Source organism: Prionailurus viverrinus, chromosome D3 (genome assembly GCF_022837055.1).
Source record: "Prionailurus viverrinus isolate Anna chromosome D3, UM_Priviv_1.0, whole genome shotgun sequence".
NCBI lineage: Eukaryota > Metazoa > Chordata > Mammalia > Carnivora > Felidae > Prionailurus > Prionailurus viverrinus.
In genome coordinates, this window is record NC_062572.1 from 62,268,601 (window position 1) to 62,287,913 (window position 19,313).

At 37.6% G+C, this 19,313-nt stretch overlaps 1 long non-coding RNA gene across 2 annotated transcripts in view; it reads right to left on the reverse strand.

Annotated features, from left to right (window-relative positions):
- Positions 1–1,793: 1,793 nt before the first annotated feature.
- LOC125149696 (uncharacterized) overlaps positions 1,794–19,313 on the reverse strand; it is a 298,529-nt gene continuing 281,009 nt past the window's right edge. For both annotated transcript variants that reach the window (XR_007146015.1, XR_007146014.1), the window contains exon 4: positions 1,794–1,854. This is a non-coding gene — a long non-coding RNA (uncharacterized LOC125149696). The remainder of the gene's footprint in view (positions 1,855–19,313) is intronic.

Here is a 19,313-nt window from a genome sequence, read left to right on the forward strand (position 1 = left end):
ACTAGGTAACTTTGAAATCAACATTTTTAAAATGAAACAGTGCTTCAAGCTCCAAATGTCTTGTACATCTTAATTTCAACACTGCCTACATTGCATTCTTTTGTTTTAATGTTTATTTACTTATTTTGAGAGAGTTGCAGGAGGAGCAGAGAGAAAGGGAGAGAGAGAATCCTGAGAAGGCTCCACACTCAGTGCGGAGCCCAACCAGGGCTCAATCTAACAAACTGGAGATCATGATCTGAGACGAAATCAAGAGTCAGATGCTCAAATGACTGATCCAACAGCCACCTCTATGGGGCATTCTTAAGTGCTGTTTCCAGGAGGATTAAGTGGCCAAATCTAAAATCAATCATTGCCTCTAAGAAAAATATTAGGTTTTAAGTTTTCTTCATATGTGTGCCTGTTCAGTTTTTAATGTCTACTTATAATGAAACAGCATTTTTCTAATTGCTTCTCACTTAAAACAATGAGAGATTAAAGAATGCTGACCCTCAGCATACTTATGCAGAAGAAACATTGGCAATGCTCAACCACCTTCCATCTGATTCCCCATCACAGTAGGCTTACATCTAGACCCCACCACTGACATAACCTCTGGCATAGTTAGTGCATCCTTCCACATCCTGTCATATTTCTTTGCTTTCTATTTTCCTTTGGCATTCTTACTTAGCTAACCTGTCTGTTAATGGTACAATGCCAAATCCTACTACTGAGGAGACTCTCAGAGGCCAGATACATCATTCTCCTTATTTTATAGATCAGAGACCCAAGATCCGAGGACAATGTGATTCTCCTGTAGATCACAACTAGTCAAGGTAAGAGTCCAGGCTAGAATTATGAGGACTCTTTCTACTATAAAATATGTGCATATTAAGCAAAGTATTCTGGAAGTAATCTACCATATTTGTTATCTAACTAAAGTGCAGATTAAAATGGAAGGATTTGGAGGTGCCTGGGTGACTCAGCCAGTTAAGCATCAGACTCTTAATTCTGGCTCAGGTGATGATCTCACAGTGGTGAGATCAAGTCCTGTGTCCGGCTCTGTGCTGAGAGCTCAGAGTCTGTTTCAGATTCTGTCTGTCTCTCTTTCTCTCTCTCAAAATAAATAAACAAACATTTAAAATGGAAGGATTTGAAACATTTTAGCTTGGATACTCAAATCTTTAAACGCAGTAAATCAAGTGTGTGTGTGTGTGTGTGTGTGTGTGTGTGTGTGTGTATGCAAACTGAGGACCAGAAATGGGGAAAACACCCAATTATAAAAATATTTTTAGGGGCACCTGGCTGGCTCAGTCAGTGGAGCATAGAACTGTTGATCTCAGCCTCCTGAGTTCAAGCCCCATGTTGGGTGTAGAGCTTACTTTAAGAAAAAAAAATTCTTAGTACAACAATTTCAGGTAAATCAGACAGATTTTCAAAAAAATAAAATAAATCTTTCACCCCACTCAATTTTGTTTCTGTCTGTTGTGTTTTCGGTTTAACTTCAAAGTGTTCAATCCCCCTGCCCTCACGTGGTCTTCAGAGAAGCCACGAGAAGGCAGCAGCAGCTTCTCCCCGCCTCGTCTCATGTGCAGCTGCAGTCCTACAATAGTAATCATCCCCTAACTGTCAGACAAATCCCTCCTCCCAGAAATGGTAGCTGGGAGTATTTCTCTGAAGTTTTCTGGTAGTGGTCAGCTGCTGTCACTAAGGATTAACTGGTCTCCGAATAACCAGAAGCATAAATCAAAGTAGGAGCAGAGAAGACAGATCCTCCTCACCAAGTCTAGGAAGGAAAGGAAAGGCATCCTGGCGCCCCTTTCATCTTCTCAGCCACACCCACACGTGGAGAGTCGGCTGCATTAGCACAGTCATCTTCAAAGGCAAAGGACAGCAAAGCAAGAGGGGAGAAAAAAAAAGAAAAAAAATCTTAATGACTAATTGGCAAACCATCTGTCTGTATGTGTTATCTCCCTATGTTACCTTCACAATTTTCCTTTTTAAGTTCTCATTGATCTAAGCCTGAAGACATTAATGTGTGTAATATATTCTGGTCTGCTCATCAGCAAAGTCATCCTAGTGTGTCAGGGTGGGGCAAGCCCGTAGTCCCAAACCCTAGCTTACCAATAAAGAAGACTAAGGCCCAAAAGTGTAGGTGACTTGGCCAGAATCCTGTACCTCTTTGGAGAGAGAGCCAGGGCTAGAAATTCCATATTCTGTTTCCTTCTTCCTACAGACTTCTTGCCAGGATAATGTCTTCTTAAAGAATTATCTTCCCTTTGCTATATGCTATTTTGTGTGCCTTTCCCACCTTCTTCAGAGCGGGAGCCTTTGTTTCTATCTTCTTCCAACAAAACTTGCAATTAGAAATTGTTTTACATCTGTCTTTCACCACTTAAGATGAATGAGAATCCCCACACCACCCTCCCTGAGGGCGTGTTCATGTTCAGCCACATATTCTGAGTTCTGGAAATGGAAAAAAATTGTTCTTGTTAAAGGATTTGACATCAGGGCAGATTGTGGCAAGGGGCAGGCTGTTTTTTGCCACTCTCGTCTCTGAGCTACTAACATCTACTATTAGTAATAACAAAGTGCACACGTCACTTCCCCTTTCAGGAAACCATGTGGGGAATTGATTAATAATTGTAAGATGGGGAAATTCCATTCCAAAAGGTGATAACATGGAAAAACCCCTCTAGTTTAGAGGAGTGTTCACCAATGTCACGTAGAGTATTCCTACTTTTCCAGAGGAGACAATGAAAGGTTTCTCTATTTCTCTGTCTCTTTTTTAAAATCTGAATAAATGCATCTTCAGTGTCATTGCTGTTGTCTGCATTTCAGGGTCTCTCTACTCTGCCTCAGACCTCCTGGGGACTCAGAAGAGGGAACATCTGTTTGTCTGTTTTACTCCCTTTTGCAGAACCTGCTAAATAGGGAAGAAGCTAAATTTTTAATGTTCCCGAAGCTCTGTGTGTGAAACGATGATATTGGGTTGCAATTGAAGAAGAGTTTTAAGACAGGCAATTTTATACCAACTTACATAATGCATGCCAAAGTGTGAGGCTGTTATGGAATCGCATCTGCAATTGTGAGCTGCATAATACAGCAATAGTATTTGAATATTATCAGATTGTAAATGGTGGAAATGCGGTATTAAGTGTTTGTGAGGAGTGAATTATGCCCTATTATATCACAGAGACCCTGGGAGCAGTGGAAGCAGCCGGTGAATGGCGGGTTTCTCTGATTTATTAACAGGGTTAGTTGACTGGGATTATGCTTATTTTTATGTGAGGCACCATTATCAGTTCTGAGGCTCTCCTCTAAAGAGGACACACACAGCGAGGAGGGATAATAGTCGCATGCCTCCCCTCCTGCATGCCACAGCACCTGGAACATCAGCAATATTTGACTTTCTTTGGAAGGAAGTAAGAAACCTAGAGAAATATATAAAGGATGAAAACAAATCTCCACAAACTAGCGAGAGAGTTTGGGGAAAGCTGGAGATGTGGAGAAGGAAGGCTCAGGAGGGACATGATCACAGACTGCAAATACCTTCGAGGTAGCATTATAAATGAAGGGTTGAAATTATTCACAGTCTCAGATGATGGCAGGAGTAGGTGCAATGGCCTGAAGCTAAGGAAGAAGCAGCTTGGACCAGATAATAAGAAAAGTTTATAGCAGTTAGAATGACAGAGCAGAGAAATAGGTTCCCAAGAGTCACGGCAGATATTCAAGGAATGAGTTAGGTAAGACATAGCAGGACTGATGGGGTAAAGAGAATCGAATGGATGCAACAAGTGGGGTTGGGTGCTCCTATTTCTGGAGATATTGGTGAAATAGAAAATGCAAAAAATTTCCCCACTGAATGCTGTTTTATCAATATTCCTAACAAAATCTTTATTCTTATGTGCCAATGTCACGTTGAAGAGGCAAAACCTACAACCCAAGTATTGCCAGCTGGAAAGTCTCGATTAACAAACATGATGACCTTTCATTCCCCTACAAGCATTCCCATCCTTGACTTTGAAACCCTTCCAGGAAGCTGGAGGAGTTAAAGTAGTCTGATGGGTTAGAGAAAGCTTATTGAAAGAGATGAGCTCTAAAGGACAGGGGATTTAAGGTACATTTTTTTATTATTTATTCATTATTTGTAACATGATCACTCAAAACAGGATTTATGTTTGTAGTTGAGGATTTAAATAAGGAGAAGGAAGGAAGATTATTGTTCTAGCTGGGCATGCCTCCTGATTTTCCAATGGTCTCCCAGTGAATTCAGCGATAAATAGCAATAATTGTATCCAAGAAGCCACTATTAGGTTGATTAGGTTGTAGGGTTGAAACATCAATCCTTAAGGGTTGGTGGCTGTTTTCAACTGACAATTAGAAGGAATCATTATACCAACAAGTGATATGAACAAGAAAGTTTTAGAAATGTCCCCTTATCACTATGTACAGTGTTAAATCTAATTGCTACTCTGCAAATCCAAGAGGGCAGATGGTGCCAATAGCACAGCCTCCTTTTCTGTCACCAGTTCATAGCATCATTAGAAAATGAATCCACAGCTATACTGGTGGGGTAACTTCATTGGATGAGGAACCACGAATAATACATAAAATATGGAAAGCAACCTGAGCCAGACTATAGACTGCTACAAAAAAATTGAAATAGCTTTAAAAATGTGGTGTCAGGATCAGATCGGGACCAAAACAATTGCAGAGGAATTCATTTGGGTGGCACCGTTCAGAACTTCTGCATCTCTCCTTACCCTCAAACTTTTGGCCAGGCAGTCAACACCAGTGGTGCCTGGGCCCAGACAACCACAATAAATGTGAGCTCACAGGGCAGAAAGCAAGACAATAGCTGAGTGGCTGCTAAAGCTCTGGGTGAATAGGGTAATCCCACACCTAGACCACCTTTCTTCACTGTAACTCTATTCAGACATCAGGATAAACCACAGGGCTGACCTGGCCCATAGCCCACACAGTCCATGCAAACAGACACAGCATTAGTGGAAAAATAACAGCGGATCCTAAGACAAAGATAAACATACAGCCAAGCATAACCTGGGGAGAGCCACATCAAGAAAGAAAGGCAGAAAACACAGCAAATAGAAGAATATATACTAACAGAAATAGTGCATAAAACAAACAAGATAGTAAAGGAGATACTATATATATCTCTGAGAAACACAAGAGGATATTATGACTACTTTTTAAAGAAAAAGATTTAATTTGAAAACTTGGAAACTGAAAATTTAATTCTTGAAGAAAAAATGTGAAAAGTTGAAAAGTGGACTATTCATATGCTAAAAAGGAAAATATTTTGCAGCAAGGTGGAATTGAGTTTTCCCCACTCCAATGGAGTATAAAAGGACCAACACATAAAAGCACATAGGAAGAAATTTGGACATGTGTTCAATACTGTTCCAGGAAAAGATCAAAGGAAAATGGAGGGGAAATAGGCAAAGACAAAAATTTTTTAATTTCACAGGACTGAAGAAAAGATGTGTTTCCAGATTGAAAGAGCCCACCACATACTGTGTGACCAAAACAAAAACAAAGAAAAGACTGCACATAGAAATATTGTGAAATTCTAAACATCCAAAGATAAACAGAATGCCCCTGAGGTGTCTTAAGAAAAAGAAAAAATATAAATGGGATTTCAAACAAAGCAACATAGCTTGACCTCAGAATCTCATCAGTAACACTGGATGCATGAAGTCCATTTTCCACAAGATTCTTAGAGAAAATTATGTTGAACACTATTATTAATTTTTTAGCACAGAATAAAGACATTTTCAGATTTTTTTAGGACATGGATATTCCAGTGTCCATAATTCAAGTCTGAAAGAATTACCAGAGCATACATTCCAACAAGTAAAATAGATGAATCCTAGAGAAAAAAAATGGAGCTTAAGCAACAGCAGTGAGCAAAGAAATCAATAAAATATATTGCTAAGTGTAAATGAGCACTAATTATAAAATATTAACCTAAAAATGGCATATGATATTGATGTTAGGTAACATACATCACTATATATGTAGCAGAGAGTGCAGCAGAAAGTGACACACTAAGGAACAGTATTTCAGGGTTTTTTTTCTTTTTTCTTTTTTAAGGGCTTAAATATGGTCTCATTTCTCCTGTTCTGAGCATGAGCTAATAGGGAGACCCTTCCTTCTCTGACACCTGTTGCAGGTATCATTCCATTTCACTTTTTTTAGGTATTTCATGTGCTCCTCTTTATATGCACTGTAGCACACGATTGATTGATTATAAGCTCCTTCAGGAAGATAATAAATCAATTTATTAATTTAATGGGCAACAGCCAGCATTACTATATATACAGATAATAAGTATAATAGTAATAATAATAATTATTATTATATAATAGGTAATAACTAGCTTTTTGGAGGTGCTAGTTATATAAAGGATATAGTACAATTTTCTGTGTTGGCTGGTGCTGGAGAATCAGAAGGCACAGACGATTTTACCAAACCAAGAACCATATGAACAAGTTGGGGTTTTATAAAATAATTTGGTGCAGAGGAAAAGAGATTACTTAATGGTACAACCCCCCCTCCCCCGCCCCGCAAAAAAAAAAAACACACACAAAAAAAACAAACAAAAAAACAGCTGCCTGTCCCCATTATCTGGGAGAATTGTCTGTCATAGAGACTCGTACACAAAAACCTAGGTCTTATGAAAAATCCCAACTCTACCAGAAAACGCTCTCAACTTTCAACTGCCACAAGAGTCCCTTGAAAATATCTGACGCAGAATAAATTCACTTCCTTCAGTAAAGGTAATAAAGAGAAACAAACACAAGACTGACAGAAAGACATGACAAGGAAAATAGGAAAAGGTAACTAGCAAAAAACACAGTTGCCAAGTGTAGTTAAAAATGAAAACCAAACATTTCACCGTCAATGAAGAAAGACACTATGTCCAACTCTGCTTTGAAACAAATAATTAAAATAATAACACATTAAGGAACGGATGGGGAAAGTACGGGATGGATATTATGAGCTAAAATAGTTCAGGAAGTAAGTAGAATTCAAAAAAATCACAGAAATGTAGGGCACCTGGGTGGGTCAGTCAGTTGAGCATTTGACTTCAGCTCCAGTTATGATCTTGTGTTTTGTGAGTTTGAGCCCTTCATTGGGCTCTGTGCTGACAGCTTGGAGCCTGGAGCCTACTTTGGATTCTGTGTTTCCCTCTCTCTCTGCCCCTCCCCAACTCGCACTCTCTCTCACTCTCTCCCTCTCTCTCCCTCTCTCCCTCTCTCTCTCAAAAATAAACATTAAAAAATGAAAAAAAAAAGAAAAATTACATAATGTAGGCAAAATAGAAAGGAACACAAATGTAGTAATATCCACAGGATATAGAGATGGAAAATACAAGCAAAATAAAATAGAAATTAAAAAAAAAGAATTTATAAGGAAAAAAGACATTAAATGGAGATTCAACCTACATACATTTGGAGTCCTTAGAAGAAAAATAAAAAACAAAAAAATTCATAAAAATAAAATATTGAAATATGTAACCCAAGAAAATTATCATTTAGTTGAAAAATAATAATTTCTTAAGCCGTACAGAGAAAGACAGATACCATATGTTTTCACTCTTATGTGGATCCTGAGAAACTTAGCAGAAACCCATGGGGGAGGGGAAGAAAAAAAAAAAAAGGTTAGAGTAGGAGAGAGCCAAAGCATAAGAGACTCTTAAAAACTGAGAACAAACTGAGGGTTGATAGGGGGTGGGAGGGAGGGGGGGGTGGGTGATGGGTATTGAGGAGGGCACCTTTTGGGATGAGCACTGGGTGTTGTATGGAAACCAATTTGACAATACATTTCATATATTGAAAAAAATAATAATAATTATTTCTACATCTTAAAAGATATAGCCTGCATCAGTGAGTAATCAGAATGACCAAGTTTGAAACATATCATAGTAAAGGCACACAACTTAGACTATGGAAAAAGAATCCTAGGGAATCATCAGAAATAAGCAATTGACTTATGATAAGTAGAAACAAAGAAGCAAGAAAGGCGGGCCATAAGTTTTCCACAGCTACTGTCGATACAAGAAGACAGTGGGACCAAACATACCAATTCTTTGAAGCTAGAAAGTAACCTAAGGATTTCATACCTAGATCAAAGGTCAGTTTTAACATCAAGAAACAAATGGTTTGTAACATGCAAGAATTAAGGAAAGATCATCTAATGTGAACTTCAGGATTCTACTTCAATGACAGAGTCAATTAAGATATCACTAGGAAGCCTGTAGCAAAAGTATTGGCCATGTAGGAAGCCTATGGTTAACTGGGGACCTACAACTGAAACAAATCTGAGAATGGGGTGATGGAACAAAAAACAAAGCTTTATGTGTGAGAATACCACAACTACACAAATAACACAAATTAAAAAAAAAAAAAAGCTAGTAGTTGGGAGACAGAATCATATCAATTGAAGTAAAAAGCTTATCTAAAATACAAAAATAGATGCTAATCAAGAAAATAGAATTAGAGAGATTTGCAGATGAGGAGAGATGCCCATAGTGAATATTTAATAGACTGGTACTTTGAAGTTAATATAAAGATAACAAGAAAAAAATACAATTTTTCTTAAATTCTATAATTCCTTTAATATCTGAATCATGAACATATTTTTTAAAATAGCATGGGAGGGGTGCCTGGGTTGCTTTCAGTTAAGTGACCCACTCTTGGTTTCAGCTCTCACAATTTGTGGAGTTCAAGCCCTGCATTGGGCTCTGTGCTGATAGTGTGGAGACTGCTTGGGATCCTCTCTCTCCCTCTCTCTCTCTGCCCCTCCCCTGCTCACACTTCCTCACACTCTCTCTTTCTCTCTTAAAATACATAAACTTTAAAAAATAAAATAGCATAAGAAACTACACAAAAGGGTTATATAAAGATAAATACTAAGGCCATAAATGTATATCTTATCAATAAATTCAAATTAGTTAAACTTACCTTTCATTTTTTTAAGTTTATTTATTTTTGAGAGAGAGAGGGAGAGAGGGAGAGAATGAGCAGATCAGGGGAGTGGCAGAGAGAGAGGGAGAGAGAGGATCCCAAGAAGACTCCACACTGTCTGCATGGAGCCCAACACTAGACTCAAAATCACAAACTGTGAGATCACGACATGAGCTGAGATCAAGAGTCAGACGATTAACCAATTGAGCCACCCAGGCACCCCTAAATTCACCTTTAAAAAGAAAATGACTTTTATCTGTGATCATTTGATTACAAAGCAAAATCCCAGCACCATTAAATCCATAATATAGATGCAGACACAGAGAGACACAGACCATGAATGGGGGAGGAGCAGAGAGGGAGACGCAGAATCCAAAGCAGGCTCCAGTCTCTGAGCTGTCAGCACAGAGGCTGATGTGGGGCTCAAACCCACGAACTGTGAGATCATGACCTGAGCCGAAGTAGGATGCTTAACCAACTGAGCCACCCAGGCGCCCTGAAAATTTTTAAATTGACAAAAACCTTTTAGAAAAACTAAGAAAGCAAAAGGTCATGATCTTAATATCAGACAAGTTTAAACTGTGACCAAAGAACCCTCAAAAGATAAAAAAAATCACTTTTAACTGCTAAAGAGTAAAATTCACAATAAAAAAATACAAGCAATATAAGTATCTATACTCCAAATAGTATAATATGAACACTCTCAAACATTATACCAGAACTTGCTAGGAAAAATGCGTAAAACCCCATTAATAGTAGACTTTGTCACTACTATTTTTTCAACATATTCAAAGAGGTAATTTGGGGAAAGTTTACTAAAGGACATGTTTACAAGGTCAAGGTATAGTAAAACCGCTAGAATCCCAGGACTTTTCAGATCTCAGGGCTGATAACAAACTTTGACCAACACAAGGCCTAAAGTAGCAAGCGGTGTAAGACATTTTCAATATATGAATGCAAGGACTTCTGGTAACTAACCCAAAGTCAGTAGTCCACTACCTTCCTCCTAATATTTTCTCCCCAAACAATACAAAACATGATGATGTTGGCAACTAATGTACAAATGCTGTGTACTGTGGAAAATGTTATATATTATTGTAAAAGTCCTAAATGTTGTGACAAAGTAGGAATAAAGCACTTAATAATGGGAAAAGATGGGAAGGAAAAACAAAACAAAAAATAGAATAAGTTCATTGTTGAATAGGCTAGGCTATAGATAGGTATTAAAGAATGCTGAAAAAAACTGAGAAATCAGATAGGAAAATATTAAATAAGAAAATATGAAAACATATATATAAGATATATATATATATATACACACACACACATATATATAAGAACATTTAAGAAAAGTAGAAATACAGAGGTTATCATTTGAACAAACATACAAACCTTCCTAAATACAACATAATATTTTAGAAGTAATGGGAAAATATAGACACCAACCAAAGACAGAAAACCCAGTAAGTATAAAAAATGTAATCACAAAATATTATGGTAGGGTTGAAATCAAACCCAAAAAGTCATTTTGGTGAATTTGAATGGACTCAAATGATCTAATAAAAGGTAAAAATTTCCTATTTGGCTCACAAAACAAGACCCTACTATAGGCACGATAGAAGAAAGACACCTAAACTAAAGGAAGTCAGAAATACAGAAAATAAAGGAGTAGACAGAGGTGTACCAGGGAAGCAGAAACAGAGCAGTAGTAGCAATCCTGATATCAAAAAAAGTAGAATTCAAACCCTAAGCCCTAAAATGTGAAAAAGAACACTTTTAAGTGTTAAAAGTCACAATTAACAGTGAAGATATAACATATATGGATATATATGCACCAAGAACACAATGACCACCTTTATGAAATAAAAAGTATGGAGATCCAAGGAGACAAGTAGAAACACTAATAATAAGATGCATTTGTATATCACTCTAGAATAAGAGAGATGAAGTAGACAGTCAGGGTACAGAGGTTTTTAAAAATGTAATCAATAAGATAGATTTTATAAATAAATATTAAACTTTATACCCCAATAAAGGAATACAGTTTCTGCTTATGCATCCATGACACATTCACAAAAACCGGTCATAAACTGAGTTAAGGAGGAAATGTTTGTCATTTCCATAAAGTGGAAATATAAACAACATTCTGATAGTAATGAAATAAAATTAGAAATTATCAACAATGAAACCAAAAACAAAAGACCCTTCACACAGAAAAATTTTAAAGCTTTCTGTGAATCAACTCTTTGGTAAAACAGGTAATACAAACCAAAATTACAAATTTTTATGAAAAAGAATGGCAATGAAAATACTACACACCAGAACATATGGGGTGCATTTAGAGCAGAGATCAGAGGAAAATTCATAGCATTAAACCCTACTATCAGTAAAAATGAAAGAAAGATCATAAATGACATAAATTCCCAGTTCAAACAACTAGAAAAAGAACAACAAAGCAAACACAAAGAAAGGACAAGGAAGGAAAGAATAAAAATGAAAGAAGAAATTAAGGAAGAGAATAGAGAAATAGATCTAACAAATAAATAAAAATCTTGGGTTTTTTTTTGAAAAATTTAACAAAATAGATGAACCACTAGCTCATTTATGAAATGAAGGAAGAAAACAAAAACATACAAGATAAGACAGGAGAAAGGGTACACAACCATTGAAACAAATAGATTTTTAAAAATCACAAGAGACTGTATTACAGACTTTTATGCAAATAAATTTGAAAGCCTAGATGAAATAGTGATCAAGGAAAAATATACATGATGCATGAAGGATATAGGAGCATTATGATCAAGAAAGATGCCATTAAATACAACAAATATGCATGAGGAAATAAACTTAAGGCAGAGTACTGTCCTCTAGAATTGTTTTTCTGAAATATGAATATATAAATGTATGTTAATCAGAGAAATTGTCACACACTCATACCTATCACGCTTCCTCCTACCTCCCACCCCAATCAAACACTATAATCAACATGTAGCCCATAATCCAATCTGAGTTCTGAATATCTATCTATTTGACCCTCTGCGTGCTGCACAGTACCCCTACATTCCCCCTTCACCTTTTGTACTGTGGGATGGATCAGTGAACACAGGGTCTGTTGTGGTAAAGTCCTATTGAAGAATGGGATGGATTCACCTTGCAAATATGCAAAACATTAATGACCACTTATGTGAAATTCCCCAAAGGCTGTTCATTAAGCCCAAATCAGGCTTCCTGTGGTGACTCCTCTGAAAGAGATGACAGACAGGCCACTGTGTCCTCCAAATGGTACTCCCACTGGGAGGGAAGGACATTCAAACTGACTCTGTGCCCTCAGGGTAGATGTCCCATGAAAGGCCCCATGAGGGGGCTTGACTTTCACATCTGAGTGGTATGAATATATTTGCCTGTCATTTCCATGTTAGCGTACAGCAGCCTAATTACCACTTTCTAAAGCCACCGTATAATAGTGAAGGTCATTAATAATTGATGAAAAGCTATTGACCAAAATGAAGTGAGTCCTTGAATATAACTAATAATTATTAAACCATTACTAATATTTACTGAGCACTTACTGTGTGCCAGACATTTTAAATGTTTTATTTCTATTGTCTCATTCAATCTTCACAATTTTACGAGGAAACTGAAACACAATTTGTGTTCGTCCATTTTGTGTCTTTACGTAGATGACAGATTTTTATCTTGTACGATAAGCAGAGCCATTCTATGTTTAATTTGTGATTCAATTTACCATCCTGATGATGATGATTTTTTTTTCTAACATTTTATGTCATCATTATTTAAAGGCATTCCATGGAACTTGGAAACAGGTTGTAGAGACCTGTGGTTATACTGGCATACATTGTAGGACGTGACACGGCTGATACATTTTCTAAAGGGGTAGATATTTGGCAATGCAATCCACATTGAACAGAATAATGATGACTTTGTTTTCTTATTCTCATATTTATAATACCATGCTTTACGAAAGACAAATGCTTACTGCATAAGAAGCAAGAAAAGATACAAGGGTCTTCCTAGCTCTAATTCTTAGGATAGCATGAGAATGGAGGTTCCTTAACCACAAAATTTGTTAATTTTCACGATTCGGGGTAAGAGTGAAAGAGTGAGGGAGTCATTCATTTCTGATCTTTATAAGAATCACATAGAGAAGATAGGTTGAAACTTTTAGCCCAATCTAGTATTGAAAAAAAACTTTTTAAAAATAAAGTTTATTTATTTATTTATTTATTTACTTATTTATTTATTTATTGAGAGAGAGAGAGAGAGAGAGAGAGTATGAGCAGGGGAGGGGCAGAGAGAGGAGAGGCACCTGGGTGGCTCAGTCAGTTAAGCATCCGCCTCTTGATTTCGGCTCAGATCATGATCTGATGGGGCTCAAATTCATGAGCCATGAGATCATGATCTGAACCAAAATCAAGAGGCGGATGCTTAACCAACTGAGCCACACAGGTGCCCCCAAAAATCCATTTTATTACTGCCCATGCAATGTTTTTATTTCCCACAGTGTTTATCGTCATGCATCTTATGTTAGTCAAAACTGCAACAGAGTAAGCCTTATATGTAATTGATTGTTTTTGTGTGTGTTTTCACCCGATATTCAGTAAGTCTTTGTTTTGACCTTATACACACCTAAACATTTTGTAAGCGAAGGTCTATTACTTATAGTCTAGAAGAAGGAGGTAAATGATGCATGTCAACCTTAGGTGTACATAAGCAAGGCAGACAAGAACTTCCCACTGTTAATTTGGTGTTAAGATTCCGTTTTAGTTAGCTCCAAAATGATCACGGTGCTTGGAGAGGTCCCAAAATTGAAGTTTTTGTACAAGTTGACTAGAAACAATGGGGAGACCAGAGGTGAAGCATCTCTTGATATTTCAGTGACATCTCTGTTTGGAGACCCACCAGTTTTGCTGTATAATGAGACAGAAAGAGTGCGGTGTTACAGCCTGGCTCTTTTCCTAATACCCATGTGACTTGAGCAAATTATTGAATCTTTCTGAGCTCAGTCACTTCCTCTCTATAATAGAGCAATGATGCCTACCTTACCTGGCATTATGTTATAGGAATTAAATGAGTTAAGGTCTATAATGTATTCAGCACAGCGCCCAATGTAAATATGGGTTTAAGTAGGTCTGTATTTAAAAATCAATAGCAAGATGATACTAGTTTCTTTCTAAAGGCCTAGTGAAACTGGGGGAAAACTCAGAAATCCTAACCATCAGGAACATTTGTCATTACAGTGAACATTTACCACAGAGTTAATGTGTGCGATTTTTTGTCTCTGTTAAATCAAGCAGTTCCATATATCCTGCTGCATGGATTTGTTCACCCATAGCAGCAAACACAAGACATATGCAGTAGTGTATGATGTACACCTAGAGTCCAAATTCCAGTGTACAAATTTCTTTCCTTGCTTTTGATGGATCTCAGTCTATATACATAACACCTGTCTTCTTTGGTTGGCTCTCTCCTAAAATAGCACATCTCATTTTTGTTATCCTTTTTATGATTACAGCTAATAAAAATGATTTTTTCCCATTTTTCTTTCCACACAAAATATAAGTCAGAAGGAATTATAGTGAGTGTTCAAATTAACCACAGGCTCTGTGTGTGTGTGTGTGTGTGTGTGTGTGTGTGTGTGTGCGTGCATGCGCACATGCATGTCTGTGAATGTGTTTGTTGGGATTGAAGAGAACACTAACATGAAAAAGAAACAAGGGGTGCCTGAGTGGCTCAGTCAGTTATGTGTCCGACTTTGGCTCAGGTCATGATCTCTCAGGTTTGAGCCCTGCGTCTGGCTCTGTGCTCACAGCTCAAAGGTTGGAGCCTGCTTCAGATTCTGTGTCTCCTTCTCTTTCTGTCCCTCCACCCCTCTCTCTCTCTCAAAAATAAGCATAAAAAATTTTTTAAAAAAAGAAGGAAGAAAGAAATTTGGTGCTCTCTTGAGCACAGAACTCAAGAGTCTATGTAATACTGAATCTGTATAATAGATCCTATATAATACTTAACTCTCCTTGGTCGATGTCTGACTAGTAAGAATTCAGACACTCTTCATCAGAGCTGTATTCTAGCATAAACAGCTTCATTGGAGCTATAATTCCAGGATATTCTGGGATCCAGAGTGGTCTCACAGCATCCTATTCTAGTGAAGGAGTGTCTTGGGAGAACAAAATCCTGTTTTAGAAGAATCATTTCTGTCTTGATATCTGCTGTTCATGTTATATGCTCTTGGTTTAATCAAAACACTTTTCTCTGGGCAAAAAAGTGACTCTGGAGTTTATTTTCATTTTCAGCAACCATGGGGAGTATTAGCTTGTGTAGTCCTGGTCTAAGATTCGCTTCTCCTCCATTATTCTCTAGCCAATTGGAGCTTCAAGGAGCACATACCTCTTCAAGGTCTTTGTGAGCTGGGCTGGTGATTCCAAAATTTATTGTGCATAGGAATCAATAATGAAACTTGTCAAGATTCCAGATATGGTTTAGGATAGGTGGGATCATGCCTGAGATTCTACATTTCCAATAATATCCCAGATGGTACTGATGCTATTGGTCCTAGGACTACACATTAAGTTAAAACACTCTAATACAAAAATTGACAAACAGGTATTTTAGGCTATAGCTATTCAACCCTGCCTGTTGTAGCACAAAGGAAACCAAAGATAACACAGAACCAAATGGGTGTGGCTTTATTCCAATAAAACATTGACTCTGAAATTTGAATTTCATGTAACTTTCACATGTGAAGAAATAATATTTTTCTTTGGAATTTTTTTCAACTGTTTAAAAATGTAAAAACCACTCTTAGCTTGGGGGCCATATAAAAATGGTCAGTGGGTCAGATATGACCTGTGGGGCCAAGTTTGCCAATATCTGATCTAGACTGAATTATTGTCCTGTAACTAGGACTTGACACCTTATCTATTAAAAGAAATAGACATTCTCTTTACCTCCTGGTTTAGAAAGTAACAAAATCTTAGGTAAGTCTGTACTCTTCCTGAAAGAGAATCCTTTAAATCACAGCCCTTGACCTGAGTCTGCTGCCTCAAAGCTGGAATGGCCTAAGCCTATTTCACAGGCAGAGTGGACAGGTATACCTCTTTCCTCAGGTACTTTAGGTTTATTAGTGGTTTAGTAGCACACCAAGATTGGGGTTTATTTTGCCATCAATTTGGGGAGAAGATAGAAATGTCAAATCTTTTGCTAAGTCTCCAGGAACATTATTAGACATTATTAGAAATCTCACTAATAAGATAATCCAACCCAATGGTAGAATTTAATTTTCCCCCTCCAAATGCCAATGGGCTCAGAAAGAATCCATAAAACAAACCTATTCTGCAGAACAGATTCTCCAACTTTTTCAATGGTGCATCCCTATCAGCACAAAGAAAGTGATATGTGTGCCCAGGGCTCTGGAATCTAAACTTAAGTGGCCCATAGCAAGTGTGAAATTTCTTTGAAGTCTCCGTTTTATCTTATAAATTCATGCATATCTTGCATTTTATTCCATAAAATATATTGGTGTCTGTTGTAATATAAAAATGTTTAAAATTACTTCTCAGTTCACTTAAATTTTTATGCTAAAAATTGAGAGCCCCAGGAAGCTGGCCAATGTTTATTCTATTGATTCACATAGTCTCTCTGACATATACACTGGTTTGAGAGATCTAAAGTTAGCAGGGGTCCCTGCTTCTCCCTGGAAGGGTATTAGACCCCATGTGCCTAACCCTTCCAGCCTCTATCTACCTTATCCCCCACCCTACCCCAAACCAAGCCTCCTGTCATGTGATATGAGGGCACTTGCATCACAAAGTTTATCTAAGGATTTGCTAGTTAATTAGTTGACACTGAATAAGGTTGATTTAGAATGAGTGCCATTTGATCTTCATTCTTTTCTGTTCATATTCTGTTCACAGGCTTATTTTTGGTCTTCAAATCAAATTAGCAATACAGTATCTTCAATATGTTTAATAAGCTTGCATGAATAATTCAAGGCATCAGAATGACATGCTTGTGTCAACAACCCTAACCCCAGTCCATTCTTTGTCTCTACATGTCTTTAACTTCTCTTGTACTGTATCTCATAGTAACTATGTGCTAATGTCTATGTTTAACTGATGCATCCTATCAAGCAGATAAAGTTGAAAATCAGTGATATGATGATATTTTCATGTTTCTCATCATCTTCTTCATGGAAATCCCTCAATCAAAGCACTGAAGTCCTAAAAACGTGAAAATTAAGAACAAATCTACCACGACAAATGTTGGCTTATTTTTCAAGTTTCAAATTTTTTCACAGAATGAGATATTGGAGAATGCATAGAAGGAGGTTGCTTTCTATCAGGTATTATTTAACACAATTTCTAGAAACGTTTTTAGTATTCTTAATTGGCATGAAGATACCTATCATTACTATGCTGGCCCTAGTAGAGCTCAAAGGATGTTCTTTTGCATGACTATTGGAAATAGCAATAAGGGAACAAGAAGCGGAAAAGAAGATGGCATCCCATTACTAATGGTGAAAATATCCCTAGATTATGTGATCTAGGAAATATTTATTTTATTTTTTTGTAATTTTTAAAAATCTTTATTTTTGAGAGACAGTGAGAGAAAGAGAGACAGAACATGAGCGGGGGGGGGGGGGGGCAGAGAAAGAGAGGGAGACACAGAATCCGAAGTAGGCTCCAGGCTCTGAGCTGTCAGCACAGAGCCCAACGTGGGGCTCGAACTCACAAAACGTGAGATCATGACCTGAGCCAAAGTCGGTTCAGTATATATATATATATATATATATATATATATATATATACACTCAACCTACTGAGCCACCTGGGCGCCCCTGTGATATAGGAAATATTAACTGAGTGATTTAGATAGAAGAAGTAATAGTCCCCTTTCCACCTTCTGTAGGAAGCATGATCGTTCCAACTAATGGATTGCTAGACCCAAAGGAATTTGAAGGAAAGGCAAGGCAACATTTGATAAAAAGCCTGGTGATCTCAGTGGTGTCGATAGAGTGAGTCACATTTATAAATTTATGCACCAGACTGTTGAGTTTGAGAGTGAGTGCCTCCTTAAATTTTGCACTTTAGGTGGCTCATTTGCCTCACCCTTGTTCTAGTCCTGATCTCAAGATACCTGCCAACTAGGTTATAAACCTCTGTATGAGAAAAGAGACACGCTGTATGCTTTAAACTGTTTAGTCTGGCCTCTGTGTATGGACATATGAAGAGTCTCAATTTTCACAACTGCAATTGCATTGTCTTACCATGGTTCTACCCCATGAATGGGCCACTTGCCAGTCCTCTTATATGATTTCTTGTCTCTTGACTTTTGTTCTTGAGCTCTCTTCTTCCTGATATTTGAAACCCTATCTGTTTACATGACAAAGATCTTCATTACTACTTCTTCCAGAATTACTCACCTGTACTGGACAGTGTGTTGTACCACCAGGCTTTCATCCCCTACCCTAAATTTCAGGACTTATTGCCCCAGCTGCTGAGACAGTTGATGATTTACAGAGTCTGTCTGAGACCTCCCAGAAATTACTCTAGGCCAAAGAGAACCATTTCAACCAAAGTCTCATCCTCTTCCCAGGAACATCTTACATCCAATCACTGGTCAGTGGAGGAGTTTAAGTCTGGCATCTTGCTCCATGTCAAGACAATTCTGAAGGGCCATCCCAGCCTTAGACTCCTCTATAGCCTGAGACCTATGATATGAATTAACTATGGCCCTCATTATCCTTCTGCTTAATCCCACTTTCTATAATGCCTTTACTGTATGGATCTGAGAGTGCTTATAATAAGCACTCAATTTTCCATCACAGAGTCTTTCTCCTAAGGAATCTTCACCTGTAATGGTTGGTGTAAGAGTAGTCCAAGAAAGTAGATTTAAAATGGAATTTTAGTGTAGAATCGCACACCAGCTGTTTAGCAATGAGGATCCAGTTTCTGATTAGAGACAGAGCATCGATAGTCTCTGTATGCAGTAGCATTGAAATTTACAATAATTTCATTGGTGCTGGGGCACCTGGGTGGCTCAGCTGGTTAAGCATCCCACTTCAAAACTTTGGCTCAAGTCATTTACCTCATGGATCATGAGTTAGAGCCCTGCATTGAGGTCTCTGCTGTCAGCGCAGAGCCTGCTTCAGATTCTCTGTCTTCTACTCTCTCTGCCCTCCACTCTCTCCCTCTAAAAATAAATAAACATTTAAAAAATTATTTCATTGGTGTTAAGATTGGATAGCATAGTGATAGAAAAAAATGCATAGGCTATATATAGTAATGCATCATCCTGTTAATAATTTGGGGGAGATAATAATTC